The sequence below is a fragment of the Sapajus apella genome, unplaced genomic scaffold (genome assembly GCF_009761245.1).
Source record: "Sapajus apella isolate SASKATOON/1434 unplaced genomic scaffold, GSC_monkey_1.0 scaffold36, whole genome shotgun sequence".
Lineage (NCBI taxonomy): Eukaryota > Metazoa > Chordata > Mammalia > Primates > Cebidae > Sapajus > Sapajus apella.
Genome location: NW_022436976.1, coordinates 24,967,608 through 24,980,571, shown reverse-complemented (window position 1 = coordinate 24,980,571; position 12,964 = coordinate 24,967,608). Strand labels below are relative to the sequence as shown.

Genomic DNA, 12,964 nt, shown 5'->3' with positions numbered 1-12,964 from the left:
TTTCATGTGGACTTCAGACAATGTCTGATAAGTTGCTTTCCATCTGCCCAGCCTTACATAAATACAAATCCAAAGAGCTATTTGTCCATAGCCTGTCAGGGGCCTGCAATATGTGCATTCAGGTGCGAGAAGCTTTCTGTGCGCTGAGGCAGCTCTGTCCACTGTGGAGGCCTTCCTTTCATGGAGACAAGCAAATCTGCTCCTTTTTCCATACGACATATCTTCAAGGATTGAAGGCAACCAGACTGGCTCCCTTTAGCTTTTCTGTCTCTTTAGCCATTCTTAAGCCATGGTAACCTGGATATATTTCAGTTTGTTCAGCCAGTTTTAGAGTATAGATTTTTATAATTTAATAAAACATTCCATTACAGTCTGTTTAACATAGTTACCATGGTATCATTACATGGTAACTATGTATAATGAATATTATAAAAATAACTATGGCTATAGTCTCAGGGTCAAACATTCAGGAATTTGAGTTTCTTCTCAGCTCAGTAAAAATGAAGCATACTCTTGAGGAAAGAATCACTTGCAGAATTTCACAAAAGACTAAAAACTAAAAAGGCCAATGTATCAATCTACAATGAAGAAAACTGTAATAATAACATGTATTTAAACCCTGACTAAGGGCCAAGCACCATCACACATCATCTTATTTAATGCTCACTACTCCATAAGTAGAGATCATGAATCTCCTCATAATATAGGTAAGAACTGTTGAAGCATTGGTAACTTGCTCAAAAATCACATAATGAGTACTTTGCAAACTTGGTTTTAAAGGGTAGCCCCAAGGCCATGTACTTACCCGCTGACCATTATGCTTATTTTCTGACACCATACCAATTGGTCCACTCTGGCTCCTCATTTTCTGTTTCAGGCTAACCATCCATTTACCTTCAGACTGACACTTTCTATTTTTAGACATAATACCACTGATGATTCCACAATCAAATTCCATTTGCATTTCCAGTTTCACCCTTGAAGTATTTTTGTATATACCTAATCCCACCCATTATGTGTGTTGATTTTGTAATTTTAGTCTTTGACTTTTTTGGGGAGGGTTCCTTGCTGACGCCTGTAACTTCCTTTAATGATCGACTAAAACACTTATATTTTTCCAGTTTACTTACATAAAGCTAGGCTTCTATAATTGTGCCATTGATGTTTTTTCAATCTAAACACAAAACCTTGCATATATCCCTGTGGGATATCATCTTGTGGGTTTCAGACTGCTCTAACTTGTCAATATTATTTTAAATCTTGATTCTATCATCTGCAGTATTAGCTATTCCTTCCGGCTTTCTGTCTTCTGTAGGTTTTATTAAATGAAACATCTATTCCTCATGCAAATAGTTGATAGAAATGTTGAGGTGTACAAAGCCAAGTATAGATAAACTGACAGGAGGAATTTAAAAAAGAAGAAGAAGTATGGTACTGAACTAAGCATGAGAATGTGCATTTAGTCACTAGAATTGACCCCAGAGACACTGTTTAAAAGAGGATGTCCTGCCCTTCTCAGATATTCTTCGTGATGCTACACACAGGCAAATGCACTGGTGTCATTATCAACACTTTTAATGTTCTTCCTTATCTTCTATAATACATTGCCTCAATAGTCAACAAATACTGATTACTTATCATGTGAAAACATTGTGCATATGTGCTGGGGTTACAGGATTGGGGGGAAAAATTAAACTAATCACCATAGTGTGATGAAAGCTATTTGAAGAGAAATGATATGGGAGACCATGAGGGAGACACATGAATATGCTTGACAAGAGATCAAGAAAGGCTTCCTAAAGGAGGTGGCGCATGGGTTAAATTTGAAGGTCAAATGTCAACTGACCAGATAAGGAGTTGGAAGTGGAAAGGTTGTCAGGCACCAACGTCGCAATGGCCCCTAAGCCATGTTAAAAGACTGGGGTTTACATTTAAAAGAGGAAAAGCTTTGGGCCTGGTGAGGCGGCTCATGCCTGTAATCCCAGAACCTTGGGAGGCTGTGGCGGGAGGATCACTTGAGCCCAGGAGTTCCAGACCAGCCTGGGCAGCATAGTGAAACCCTATCTCCACAAAACATACAAAAATTAGCCGGTGTGGTGGTGCATGCTCTGGTCCCAGCTACTCAGGAGGCTGAGGCATGAGGATCACCTAAGCCCAGAGTTCAAGGCTACAGTGAGCTGTGATCATACCACTGCACCCCAGCCTGGGTGACAGAGTAAGACTTTGTCTAAAAAAAAAAAAAAATTAAGGACTCTGTCCATGAAGTCTTCTCCAACTACTTACACTTTTGTCAATTCCTCCTGCCTTGAAAATCCTATAGTAGTTTTTTTCATCCCACTCAAGTCCTGTATTTTTACCTCATTAATGTGAATATGGATCTTACATCCCTGAGTTTCATGGAATGGCATCCAGACTGGGACTATGTCTCATATTCTCCCTATATCCCTCCGTATCATCTTGCACCAGGACAGTGAACAAATTCTTGTTGAATTGCATAGCAGCAATGGCAATGAATGGCGAAGAATGGCAGTAGGGGATCAGACAGGAGGTGACAGCCAGGAAAAATGGCAGGCATGCCTGAGGGAGCCTGGGACTGACAGGTAAACTCCATAAGGGTAGGGATCATATGCGTGCTGCTCCTTCTTTGTCCCAAGTGACCAGAAGAGTGCTTAGTTTGTCTTTTGATAAAATAATCGAATAAAATGTGTTCTACTCGGAAGAACTGTAATAGTTATATCATTTTTTATGCTCAGTCTTACTTTCCAAGGATAGATAATCCCTTAGGAGTTCTTTGTTTAGGCTCTTGCATCTAGGGCTAATATTGATTTTATGCACAATTTCTTTATTCATGTCAAGATATAGTGAGCTTTGGGGGAGTAGGCAGAGCTGGGTTGAAAAACTACTCTGGCTCCCCGCCTCCTTTTGCTTTTGAGACAGGATCTCACTCTGTCACTCAGGCTGGAGTGCAGTGGCACGATCATGGCTCACTGCAGCCTCAACCTCCGCAGACTCAAGGGATCCTCCCACCTCAGCCTCCTAAGTAGCTGGGACCACAGATGTGTGCCATCACACCTGGCTAATTTTGGAAATTTTAGTGAAGACAGTAGAGACAGGGTTTTACCATGTTGCCCAGGCTGGTCTCAAACCCCTGAGCTCAAGTGATCCATCATCCTCAGCCTCACAAAGTGTTGGGATTACAGGCATGAGCCACTGCACCTGCCCCTGACTCTTTAACTTTAGCTAGCCAGTCAGGATATGTAGAAAAGGGGTGGAGGATAGATTGCAACTTCCATGATGAGTCAGGCAGATTGATTGAGAATGGCATACTGGGCCATTGGAAAGCATGCCGTAATCTAATTAGTGGTGGCTGTTGGCCATAGAGAAGTGGTGAGTGGAACTCACGAGGACCATACATATGCTGTCTCTTACAACTATTGCCCTTAATGTGGGCAAAAATATTTTTCTGAAAGATTTTTGGCACAATCTAAATGTTCCATCTTATAAACTGTCCACAGGTGACTCCATCCTTTTCTCTAACCCTCGAATTATGAAATAAAATATGTATACCTAAAACATATTACTAAACAAAAATATATAAGCTATGCAAACAAAAATATGTAGTTCTACAATTTATTCAAAGTGAACGTGTGTGAAATCACCACCCAGGTCAAGAAACAGAACATGATCGGCCAGGCACGGTGGCTGACGCCTGTAATCCCAGCACTTTGGGAGGCCGAGGCAGGCAGATCACCTGAGGTTGGGAGTTCAAAACCAGTCTGACCAACATAAAGAAACCCAGTCTCTACTAAAATAACAAAATTAGCTGGGCGTGGTGGTGTGTGCCTGTAATCCCAGCTACTCCAAAGGCTGAGGCAGGAGCATCACTTGAACCATGGAGGTGGAGGTTGTGGTGAGCCGAGATCGTGCCACTGCACTCCAGCTTGGGAAACAAGAGCAAACCTCCGTCTCAAAAAAAAAAAAAAAAAAAAAAGAAAGAGAAGAAAAAGAAAGAAACAGAACATGATCAGCATCTTAAAGACTCCTTCCCTTAGTTCCCTCCAAACATTACCTACCATGATTTTGGCTTTCATGAATACTCTTTACACTCCTTTCTTGCTTTCCTTTATAGTTTTATCGCCTACATACATACCCATAAGCCGGACAGTTTGATTTTGCATTTTTTTTCTTTCTTTTTTTTTTTTTGGGGGGGGGGTACTTTATATGAATTGAATCACATACTATACATTCTTCTGTATTGGGCTTCTTTTAATAAATATTATGCTTGTGAGACTGATCCGCTCTGCTCTAAGTAGCTATAGCTATACCTTTACCTTGTTCTTTTCTTTTTTTTCTTCTCTTTAGAGACAGAGTCTTGCTCTGTTATGTAGCCTGAAGTGCAGTAGTGAGATCATAGCACATTGCAGCCTTGAATTCCTGGGTTCAAACGATCTTCCCGCCTCAGCCTCTCAAGTAGCTGGAACTACCGGCATGTGTCACCATGTCCAGCTCATTTAAAAAAAAATTTTTGTAGAGACATCTTAATATGTTGACCAGGCTGGTCTCGAACTCCTGGCCTAAAGCAATCCTCCTGCGTAAACCTCCCAAAGCATTGGAATTAGAGGCATGAGCCACAGCACCCAGCCCTTATTTATTTTTGACTGTTGTGAATTATTACAAAGTGTGAACATATGCCCACTTTATTTATCTACTCCACAGATGATGAACATTTCAATTGTTCTCAATTGTTAACTAGTTTGAATAATGTCGCTATTAACTTTCTTACGGATTTTTGGAGCACATATTTCTGTTGGATCTATACCTAGAGATTAATTTCCAGGTCACAAGGTATTCTTATGTTCAACATTAGTAGACAGTGCCAAACTGTTTCCCAAAGTAGTTGCATCAATTTCACATCTACTAGCAATGTATGAGAATGTCAACTGCACATAGACAGTTGGTTTTTTTCAGGCTATTGATTTAAACCTTCTGGCATGTGTGTAATATTTTATGTAGGTTTTAATTTTTTTTATTCCCTGATGGCTAATAGGTATCTTTTACATATTTTTACCATTAGAATATCTTTTTTTTTTTTTTTGAGACAGGGTCTCACTCTGTCACCCAGCCCGAAGTACAGCGGCATGATCTCAGCTCACTGCAACCTCTGCCTCCCAGATTCAAGCAATTATCCTGCCTCCGCCTCCCGAGTAGCTAGGATTACAGAGGCCCACCACCACACCTGGTTAATTTTTATATTTTTAGCAGAGAAGGGGTTTCTTCATGTTGGCCAGTCTGGTCTTGAACTCCTGACATCAGGTGATCCACCCACCTCAGCGTTCCAAAGTTCCAGGATTACAGGGGTGAGTCACAGTACCTGCCATTGAATATCTTCTTTCGTGAAGTCCCAGTTCAAGTCTCTTGGCTATCTACCAGATTTGTCATTTTCTAATTTTTTTAATGATAAGAGGTATTTTTATCTATTCTGGACATAGCCTTTATCAGTTATATATTTTACAAATATCTTCTCCTGTTTGATGGCTTCCTTTACACTCTCCTAATGGTGTCTTCAGAGGGAAAGAAGCTCTTAATTTTATGTAATCCACTGCATCAATATTTCTCTTGAGATTTTGTGCTTCATTTCATTCACTTTAAGGAAAATTTCCCTATCCCAAGGTTGTGAAGATATCATGCTATGTTATCTTCTAGAAGCTTCATTGTTTTATCCTTCACTTTTAGGTCTATGGTGACCTGAAATGAGTGAATGAATTTGTTTATTTTTAGTCTGGTGTGAGGCAGTAAGTCATTTCATTTTTTTTCATGAGGATAGCCAACTGATCCAGTTTTGGAAAAGACTCTTTGGAAACAACATCTTGCTCTGAATCAAGTGCTGTATGTGCATGGGTCTCTTGCTGGGATTCTTATTTTATCTTTTTATTCAGGTGGCAATACTACACTGATTTCTGCAGTCTTCATATGCAGTGGAGCAAACCCTCCCACTATTCTTCATCAAGTATCTTGTCTATTCTTGGCCATTTGCATTAACATGTACATTTAGAATAATCTTTCCAAGTTTTACTTTAAAATTCCAGTTGGGATTTTCATTGGGAATACATTAAACTTATAGATCATTCTGGAGAGAAAGAACATATTTATAATATTGTATTGTCCAACTTTAGCAAGGTATACGCCTTTTAATTTAGGTTGTTTTTTTTTTTTTTTTTTTTTTTGAGACGGAGTTTCGCTCTTGTTACCCAGGCTGGAGTGCAATGGCGCAATCTCGGCTCACCGCAACCTCCGCCTCCCAGGTTCAGGCAATTCTCCTGCCCCAGCCTCCTGAGTAGCTGGGATTACAGGCACTCGCCACCATGCCCAGCTAATTTTTTGTATTTTTAGTAGAGACGGGGTTTCACCATGTTGACCAGGATGGTCTCGATCTCTTGACCTTGTGATCCACCCGCCTCGGACTCCCACAGTGCTGGGATTACAGGCTTGAGCCACCGTGCCCGGCCTATTTAGGTATTTTTAACATAATTTTGTTGTATTCTTGCACATGTTTTCTGAGGTTTATTTCTGGGCGTTTGAAAGTTTTGATGTTATTTTAAAATAATATTACTTTTATTTATTTTTTGTTTGGTTTGGTTTGGCTTTAGTTTCTTTTTGTTTTTTTGAGACACAGTCTCACTCTGTAGCCCAGGCTGGAGTGCAGTGGCACCATCTCAGCTCAATGCAACCTCTGCCTCCTGGACTCAAGTGGTTCTCCTGCTTCAGCCTCCCAAGTAGCTGGGATTATAGGTGTGCACCACCACCCACAGCTAATTTTTGTATTTTTACTAGAGATGGGGTTTCGCCATGTTGGCCAGGTTGGTCTCGAAGTCCTGGCCTCAAGTGGTCCGCCCACCTCGGCCTCCCAAAGTGCTGGGATTACAGGTGTGAGCCACCACACTCAGCTGAAAGATTACTCTTATATTTTTATTTTATTACTATTCAAGGCTGGAATATAGAAATACCACGTTTTCACATATTGCTCTTATATCCAGTGATCTGTTAAAGTCACTTAAGTATTCTAATAATTCATAGATATTCTGGATTTTCTATATACGTAATCATATCATATATAAACAATGAGAGCTCATTTCTTCCTTTCCAATCTTTATGCAGTCATGTACTGCATAACAATATTTTGGTCAGTAACAGACTGCATATACAATAGTGGTCCAATAAGATTATAGGGGAAGCAGGGCCTAGTGGCACACACCTGTAGTTCTGGCTACTCTGGAGCCAATGCTGGAAGATTGCTTGAGCCCCAAAGATCAAGGCTGCAGTGAGCTATGATTGCACCACTGCACTCTAACCTAGGCAACAGAGTGAGACCCCATCTCTAAAAAAAATTTAATTTTAACTTTAATTTTAAAAGATTAGAATTAAGCTAAAAAATTCTTTTTTTTTTTTGAGACTTAGTCTCACTCTGTCACCCAGGCTGGAGAGCAGTGGTGCAATCTCGGCTCACTGCAACCTCTGCCTCCCCGGTTCAAGCGATTCTCGTGCCTCAGCCTCCCAAGTAGCTGGGATTACAGGTGTGTGTCACTGCATCCAGCTAATTTTTGTGTTTTTAGTAGAGACAGGGTTTCACCATGTTGTCCAGGCTGGTCTCAAACTCCTGACCTCAGGTGATCCACCCACCTCAGCCTCCCAAAGTGCTGGAATTACAGGTGTGACTGACCACGCCCAGCCAAAAATTTTTATCACCCAATGACTTCATAGTCATCCCAATGTCATAGCCCAATGCATTACCTGCTCTGTGTTTAGTACACAAATATGTACCATTATGTTAAAATTGCCTACAATTATCAGTACAGTAACATGCTGTATCGGTTTGCAATCTAGGAAAAATAGGCTATACCATATAGCATAGCAGTGAAATAGGCTATACCATCTACATTTGTGTAAGAATACTTTATGATGTTCACACAATGACAAAATCATCTAATGCTGTGTTTCTCAGAATGCATTCCCATCATTAGGTGACACATGACAGTACATTTTATTTCTCTTGTTGCCTTGCTACATACACTAACTAGGATCAATACAATATTGAGTAGAAATGGTGATAATAGACATCCTTATGTTGTTCCCAATTTCAAAGCTTTTAACATTTTCCCACTAAGTATGATGATCGCTGTTGGGTTTTTTTTTTTTACGGAATAAGTAAATTCCTTTGTATTGCAAGTTTGCTAGAATTGTTTTAATCAAAAATGGATGCTGATTCTCATCAGATGCTTTTTCTGCATGTATTTAGGTAATCATATGATTTGCCTCTATTTTCTGTAGTCAGTCATTTAATTAGGTTCTTAAGACATTGCGAACACCAATTTGTGATGACAAGTTCCATTCATCAGGGCAAACACAGATCACAGGTAGCCCTAAAGCTGGGGAAAAGCTTTGATTTTTGGTAAAATCTCTGAGTCCATAGCTTTCCAATCAATCTTGCGCTGCTCTGTCATCTCATATTCCCCTTATTATGAGAATCAAAGATCACACCTTCCTGGTGTCTGAGCTTCTGCAGCAGCTTCTTCTTGAAGTAAGCATCAGTAAGATGTTTTGGAATTTTTACATTGCTGTTACCAATTTTGGTGGAGGTGGCAATGACAGATTTCTGGTGTGTTCTTCATAGAGGAACTTGATTGAGGACCAGAGGTCTAGTCACAATTAACAAGCCACTAACCAGCTGCTTCAGGAAAACCACCCTCTTGCCCCTGGGGTGTCCAGTGAGAATGACCATTATGGTCCCGGGGGTAATGCTGGCTTGCGGTTTTCTCACATGCTAACTGAAGGGTTTTCTGTGGTGGCTCAACAGCTTTTGAGGCACATCTTCAGTAGGATAATATGTAGGCATTTTTTGAAGTTTAATCGCCAGGGTACTGCCATTCTTGTCATCACCAACTGGTTTTGTAACAGTTGCAAGAACCTTCTCCTTCTTTTTCTTTTCAACCTTGGATTTGGCAGCTGAGTACTTTCTCTTGTACATTGCCTTCCTAGAATGCATCACGGATTGGAAGTACCTGCCAATTCCTCTGACAAGGACAGGATTGCGGCTGCAATGGGGGGTTCCCCTTCTTGGACTTTTATGCCTTGAGGTTACCCTTTTTCACCTTGCCACCAGCATCAGCCTTCTTGGCTTCGAGTTTCTTCTCTTTACTATCTGGCTTCTCAACTTTTTTACCTGCCATCTTGCAAGATGGGAAAGAGCAATTTATCTCTTTTATTCAATTTATGCAGTATGTTGGTTGAGTTTTGAACGTCAAGCCAACCTTGAATTCCTGGATTAAACCAAAATTGGTCATGATTCATTATCCTTTTTTATATATTGCCAATATTTTTGCTAATTTCTTAAAGTTTCATGTCTATGTTCATAAGAGAGATTGGTTGATTATAATTTTCTTTTCTTAAACTGTACTCATCAAGTTCTGGTATTAAGGTTATTCTGGCTTCAGAGGTTATTACTGTCCCTTTTCTACTCTTTGAAAAAAATTTTTCAGAATATTGGCATTATCTCATCTTTAAATGATAGAACTTGCTGGAAAAGCCATTTAGATCTAGATTTTCTTCATCAAAATGTTTTAAATCATGGGCTGGGTGTGGTGACTCACACCTGTAATCTCAGCACTTTGGGAGGCCAAGGCAGACAGATAGCTTGAGCCCAGGAGTTCAAGGACAACATGGTGAAACCCGGACAACATGACGAAACCCTGTATCTACAAAAAAATATAAATATTAGCTGGACATGGTGGCATGCACCGGGAGTCCCAGCTACTTGGGAGGCTGAGGTGGGAGGATCACCTGAGCCAAAGAGGTTGAGGCTATATTGAGCCATGATCACAACACTTCACTCTAGCCAGGGCAACAGAGTGAGACCCTGTCTCAAAAAATAAATAAAGGTTTTTAAATTATAGATTCAACTTCTCTAATAAATTATCAAATTATTTATATTTTATCTTTTGACTATTCTCCATTTTGGAAAGTTTCATTTTTCAGTAAATTTGTCTATTTCATCTAAATTTTCAAATGTATTTGCATATTTATACTGTCCTTTTATTAAATTTTTTAATGCATGTAATGTTTGTAATCATAACCCTTTTTTATTTGTGACATCAGATGTGTTTTCTGTTTTCTTTGCTTTCCTTTTTTCAAGTTTTTTCCATGAGAAATTTATCAATTTTATTGCCTTTTCAAATACACTTTTGGATTTATTGATCCTCTCTACTCTATGTTTTCTATTTCATTTGTTTCTGTTTTTATCTTATTATTTCCTATCTTCTATTTTGTTTAATTTGCAGCTCTGATTTTAAATATTTGAAATGAATGGTTCACACATTGATTGACAGCCTTTCTCTTTTTCTAATATATGTCTTTGTAGCCATAGATCTTTCTCTGAGCCTGACTTTAGCTGTATTACATTAGTTTTAATACATATTTTAAATATTTTTAGTTTAAATTATTTTTTAATTCTCATTGTCATTTCTTCTTTGAACTGTGAGACTATAGAACAATATTTATTAATTTCCAGATAGTTGAGGATTTCCCATTCTGTTTTTGCTACTCATTTTTAGCTTAATTGCCTGAAAGTAAATTTTTTGAAAAGTTTTAGAAAGTTTCTTTCGGTTCTATTAAGTTTTCCACATGCCTGGAAAAAAATGTGTATTTTGAGATTTTTGTGTGCTTTATTCTACACATGTCCATTAATTTAAATGTGATTATAATGCATTTTAATCTGCTATATTCTAACTAATTTTTGGTCGGTGTGTTCTCTTAGATACTGAAAGTTGTTATTAAAATTTCACATTATACTATTAGTCTATCTCACCTTTCAGTTTTGTCAATTCTTGCTTTATATATTTTTGTATTATGTTATTAGGTACATTACAATTTCCTATGAATTAAATCTTTTTTCAGTGCAAAGTCTCTCTTCATCTCTAGTAATGTTTTACAATGTGTATATCTATAGCAGTTATGTTTTGGCTAGTACTATGTATATTTTTCATTCTTCAACTTTTCTGTATTTTTATGCCTTAGGTTTGTCTCTTTTAAACATGCTAGATATAGTAATTTTAAAGTTTGTGTCTCACAACTTCTACATCTGGAGTCCCAATAGATATTTTTCCATTCCCTGTTGATTTTGCCAGTTCTCATTCCTATCATCTTATCTCCTCATATACCTAGTTATCTTCTTATTATGCAATAGTTTCTGTATTTCAGAATTTGTTCACAGAATTAATTTGAAGTCTAGGATGATGTTATCTTCCCCAGAGAGGAGTCCCATTTGTCTCTGCCCTCAAGCTATAATCACTTCAATCCAATTTAAAGGTGATTCAAGACTGATCTTAGTTCCTGTGGGGCCTCTCTATTTCTGGTTCACCCATACTCTCAGGGTTGAGACCTTCCCAGTGTCGTAACTCTGGCCTCCCAACCTGAGTAGGCCCTGATCTTTAATTTCTGTTCCCCAACTTTAATCCTCAGCCACCCTCTCTAGAAGGGGCAAATAACCCTAGTGGAAATTAGGCCCAAATGCTGACCTTACCTACCTCACTTTACCGTCCTCTAGATCCTGGCCAGGTAATTCTTCCCTACCTTGCTAGTTGTCCAGTGCCTTAAGGCAGATATTTTTATATTCTTACCAGCTTTTCTCGTTGTCCTCAATGAGATGATCAGTCCAAATTACCTTGTCACCATTACTAGATAGATGTACAAGTCTGCTCTGTTCATTTTGTTTTTAATATACAGTTACACATTGCTTAACAATGGGGATACAGTCTGAGAAATGCATCACTAGGCAATTTTGTCATTGTGTGAACATCATAGAGTGTACTTGCACGAACATAGATGGCAGAGCGTACTACACACCTAGGCTATATGGTATAGCTGATTGCTCCTAGGTTATAAACCTGTACGGCATGTTACTATACTGAATACTCTAGAAAACTGTAACACAGTGGTGATTACTTGTGTTTCTAAACATAGAAAAGGTAATGCATTGTGCAAGGATGTTAGGACAGCTACAACATCACTAGGCAATAGGAATTCTTCAGCTCTATTATCATCTTATGGGACCAATATATCATATATGCAGTCATTAGGCAATACATGATTGTAAATAATTTTACATTATATTACGTTTTCTTATTATGATTGCTTTATTATGAAATTTAGACATTCCCATTGAACTCAGGAGTTCGAGACCAGCCTGGGCAACATGATGAAACCCTACCTCTACTAAAAATAAAAAAATGAGCCAGTCATGGTGGCACATGCCTGTAATCCCAGCTACTTGGAAGGCTGAGACAGGAGAATTGCTTGAACTCAGGAGGCAGAGGTTGCAGTGAGCCAAGATTGAGCCACTGCACTCCAGCCTGGGTGGTAGAGAAAGACTTCCTTTCAAAAATAAAATAAAATAAAATAAAAATTTAGAAAATATAAACATGGAAAGGAAGAAAATAAAAATCACTTATAATTCCACTATTCTGAAATGTATTTCCTACTGGTCTATTTTTAATGCATATATACAAACATTTTTAACAAAAATGAGATCATGCTGTACTTACTGTTTTATAACATAATTTATTAATTTAATATAACATGACATCTTGATAGCTGCATGGTTTTCCAAGGTATGTGTATACCACAATTCACTTCAACAATTCTCTAGGATTGAATATCAGAATTTTTCCAATATTCACCATTACAAAAACCATTGTCATAAACATTATTTTGCCAAACATTTGAACAGTTCATGATTATTTTCTTAGGAAAAACTCCTAAAAGTAGAACTGATATCAGAAGATATAGGCATTATATATATTGACAAGTTGTCCATCAGAAGAGGGTTGTCAATGCACATTTCTACTAGCAGTGTTTGAGAGTGATGTTTCCCTTCCTACAAGCAGATTAAAACTACTAAGCAATTAGTCCCATA

At 38.5% G+C, this 12,964-nt stretch overlaps 1 pseudogene; it reads right to left on the bottom strand.

The window, feature by feature from the left end:
• Nucleotides 1–7,923: 7,923 nt before the first annotated feature.
• LOC116563712 lies at nt 7,924–9,613 on the bottom strand (annotated as a pseudogene).
• Between the last annotated feature and the right edge of the window lie 3,351 nt (nt 9,614–12,964).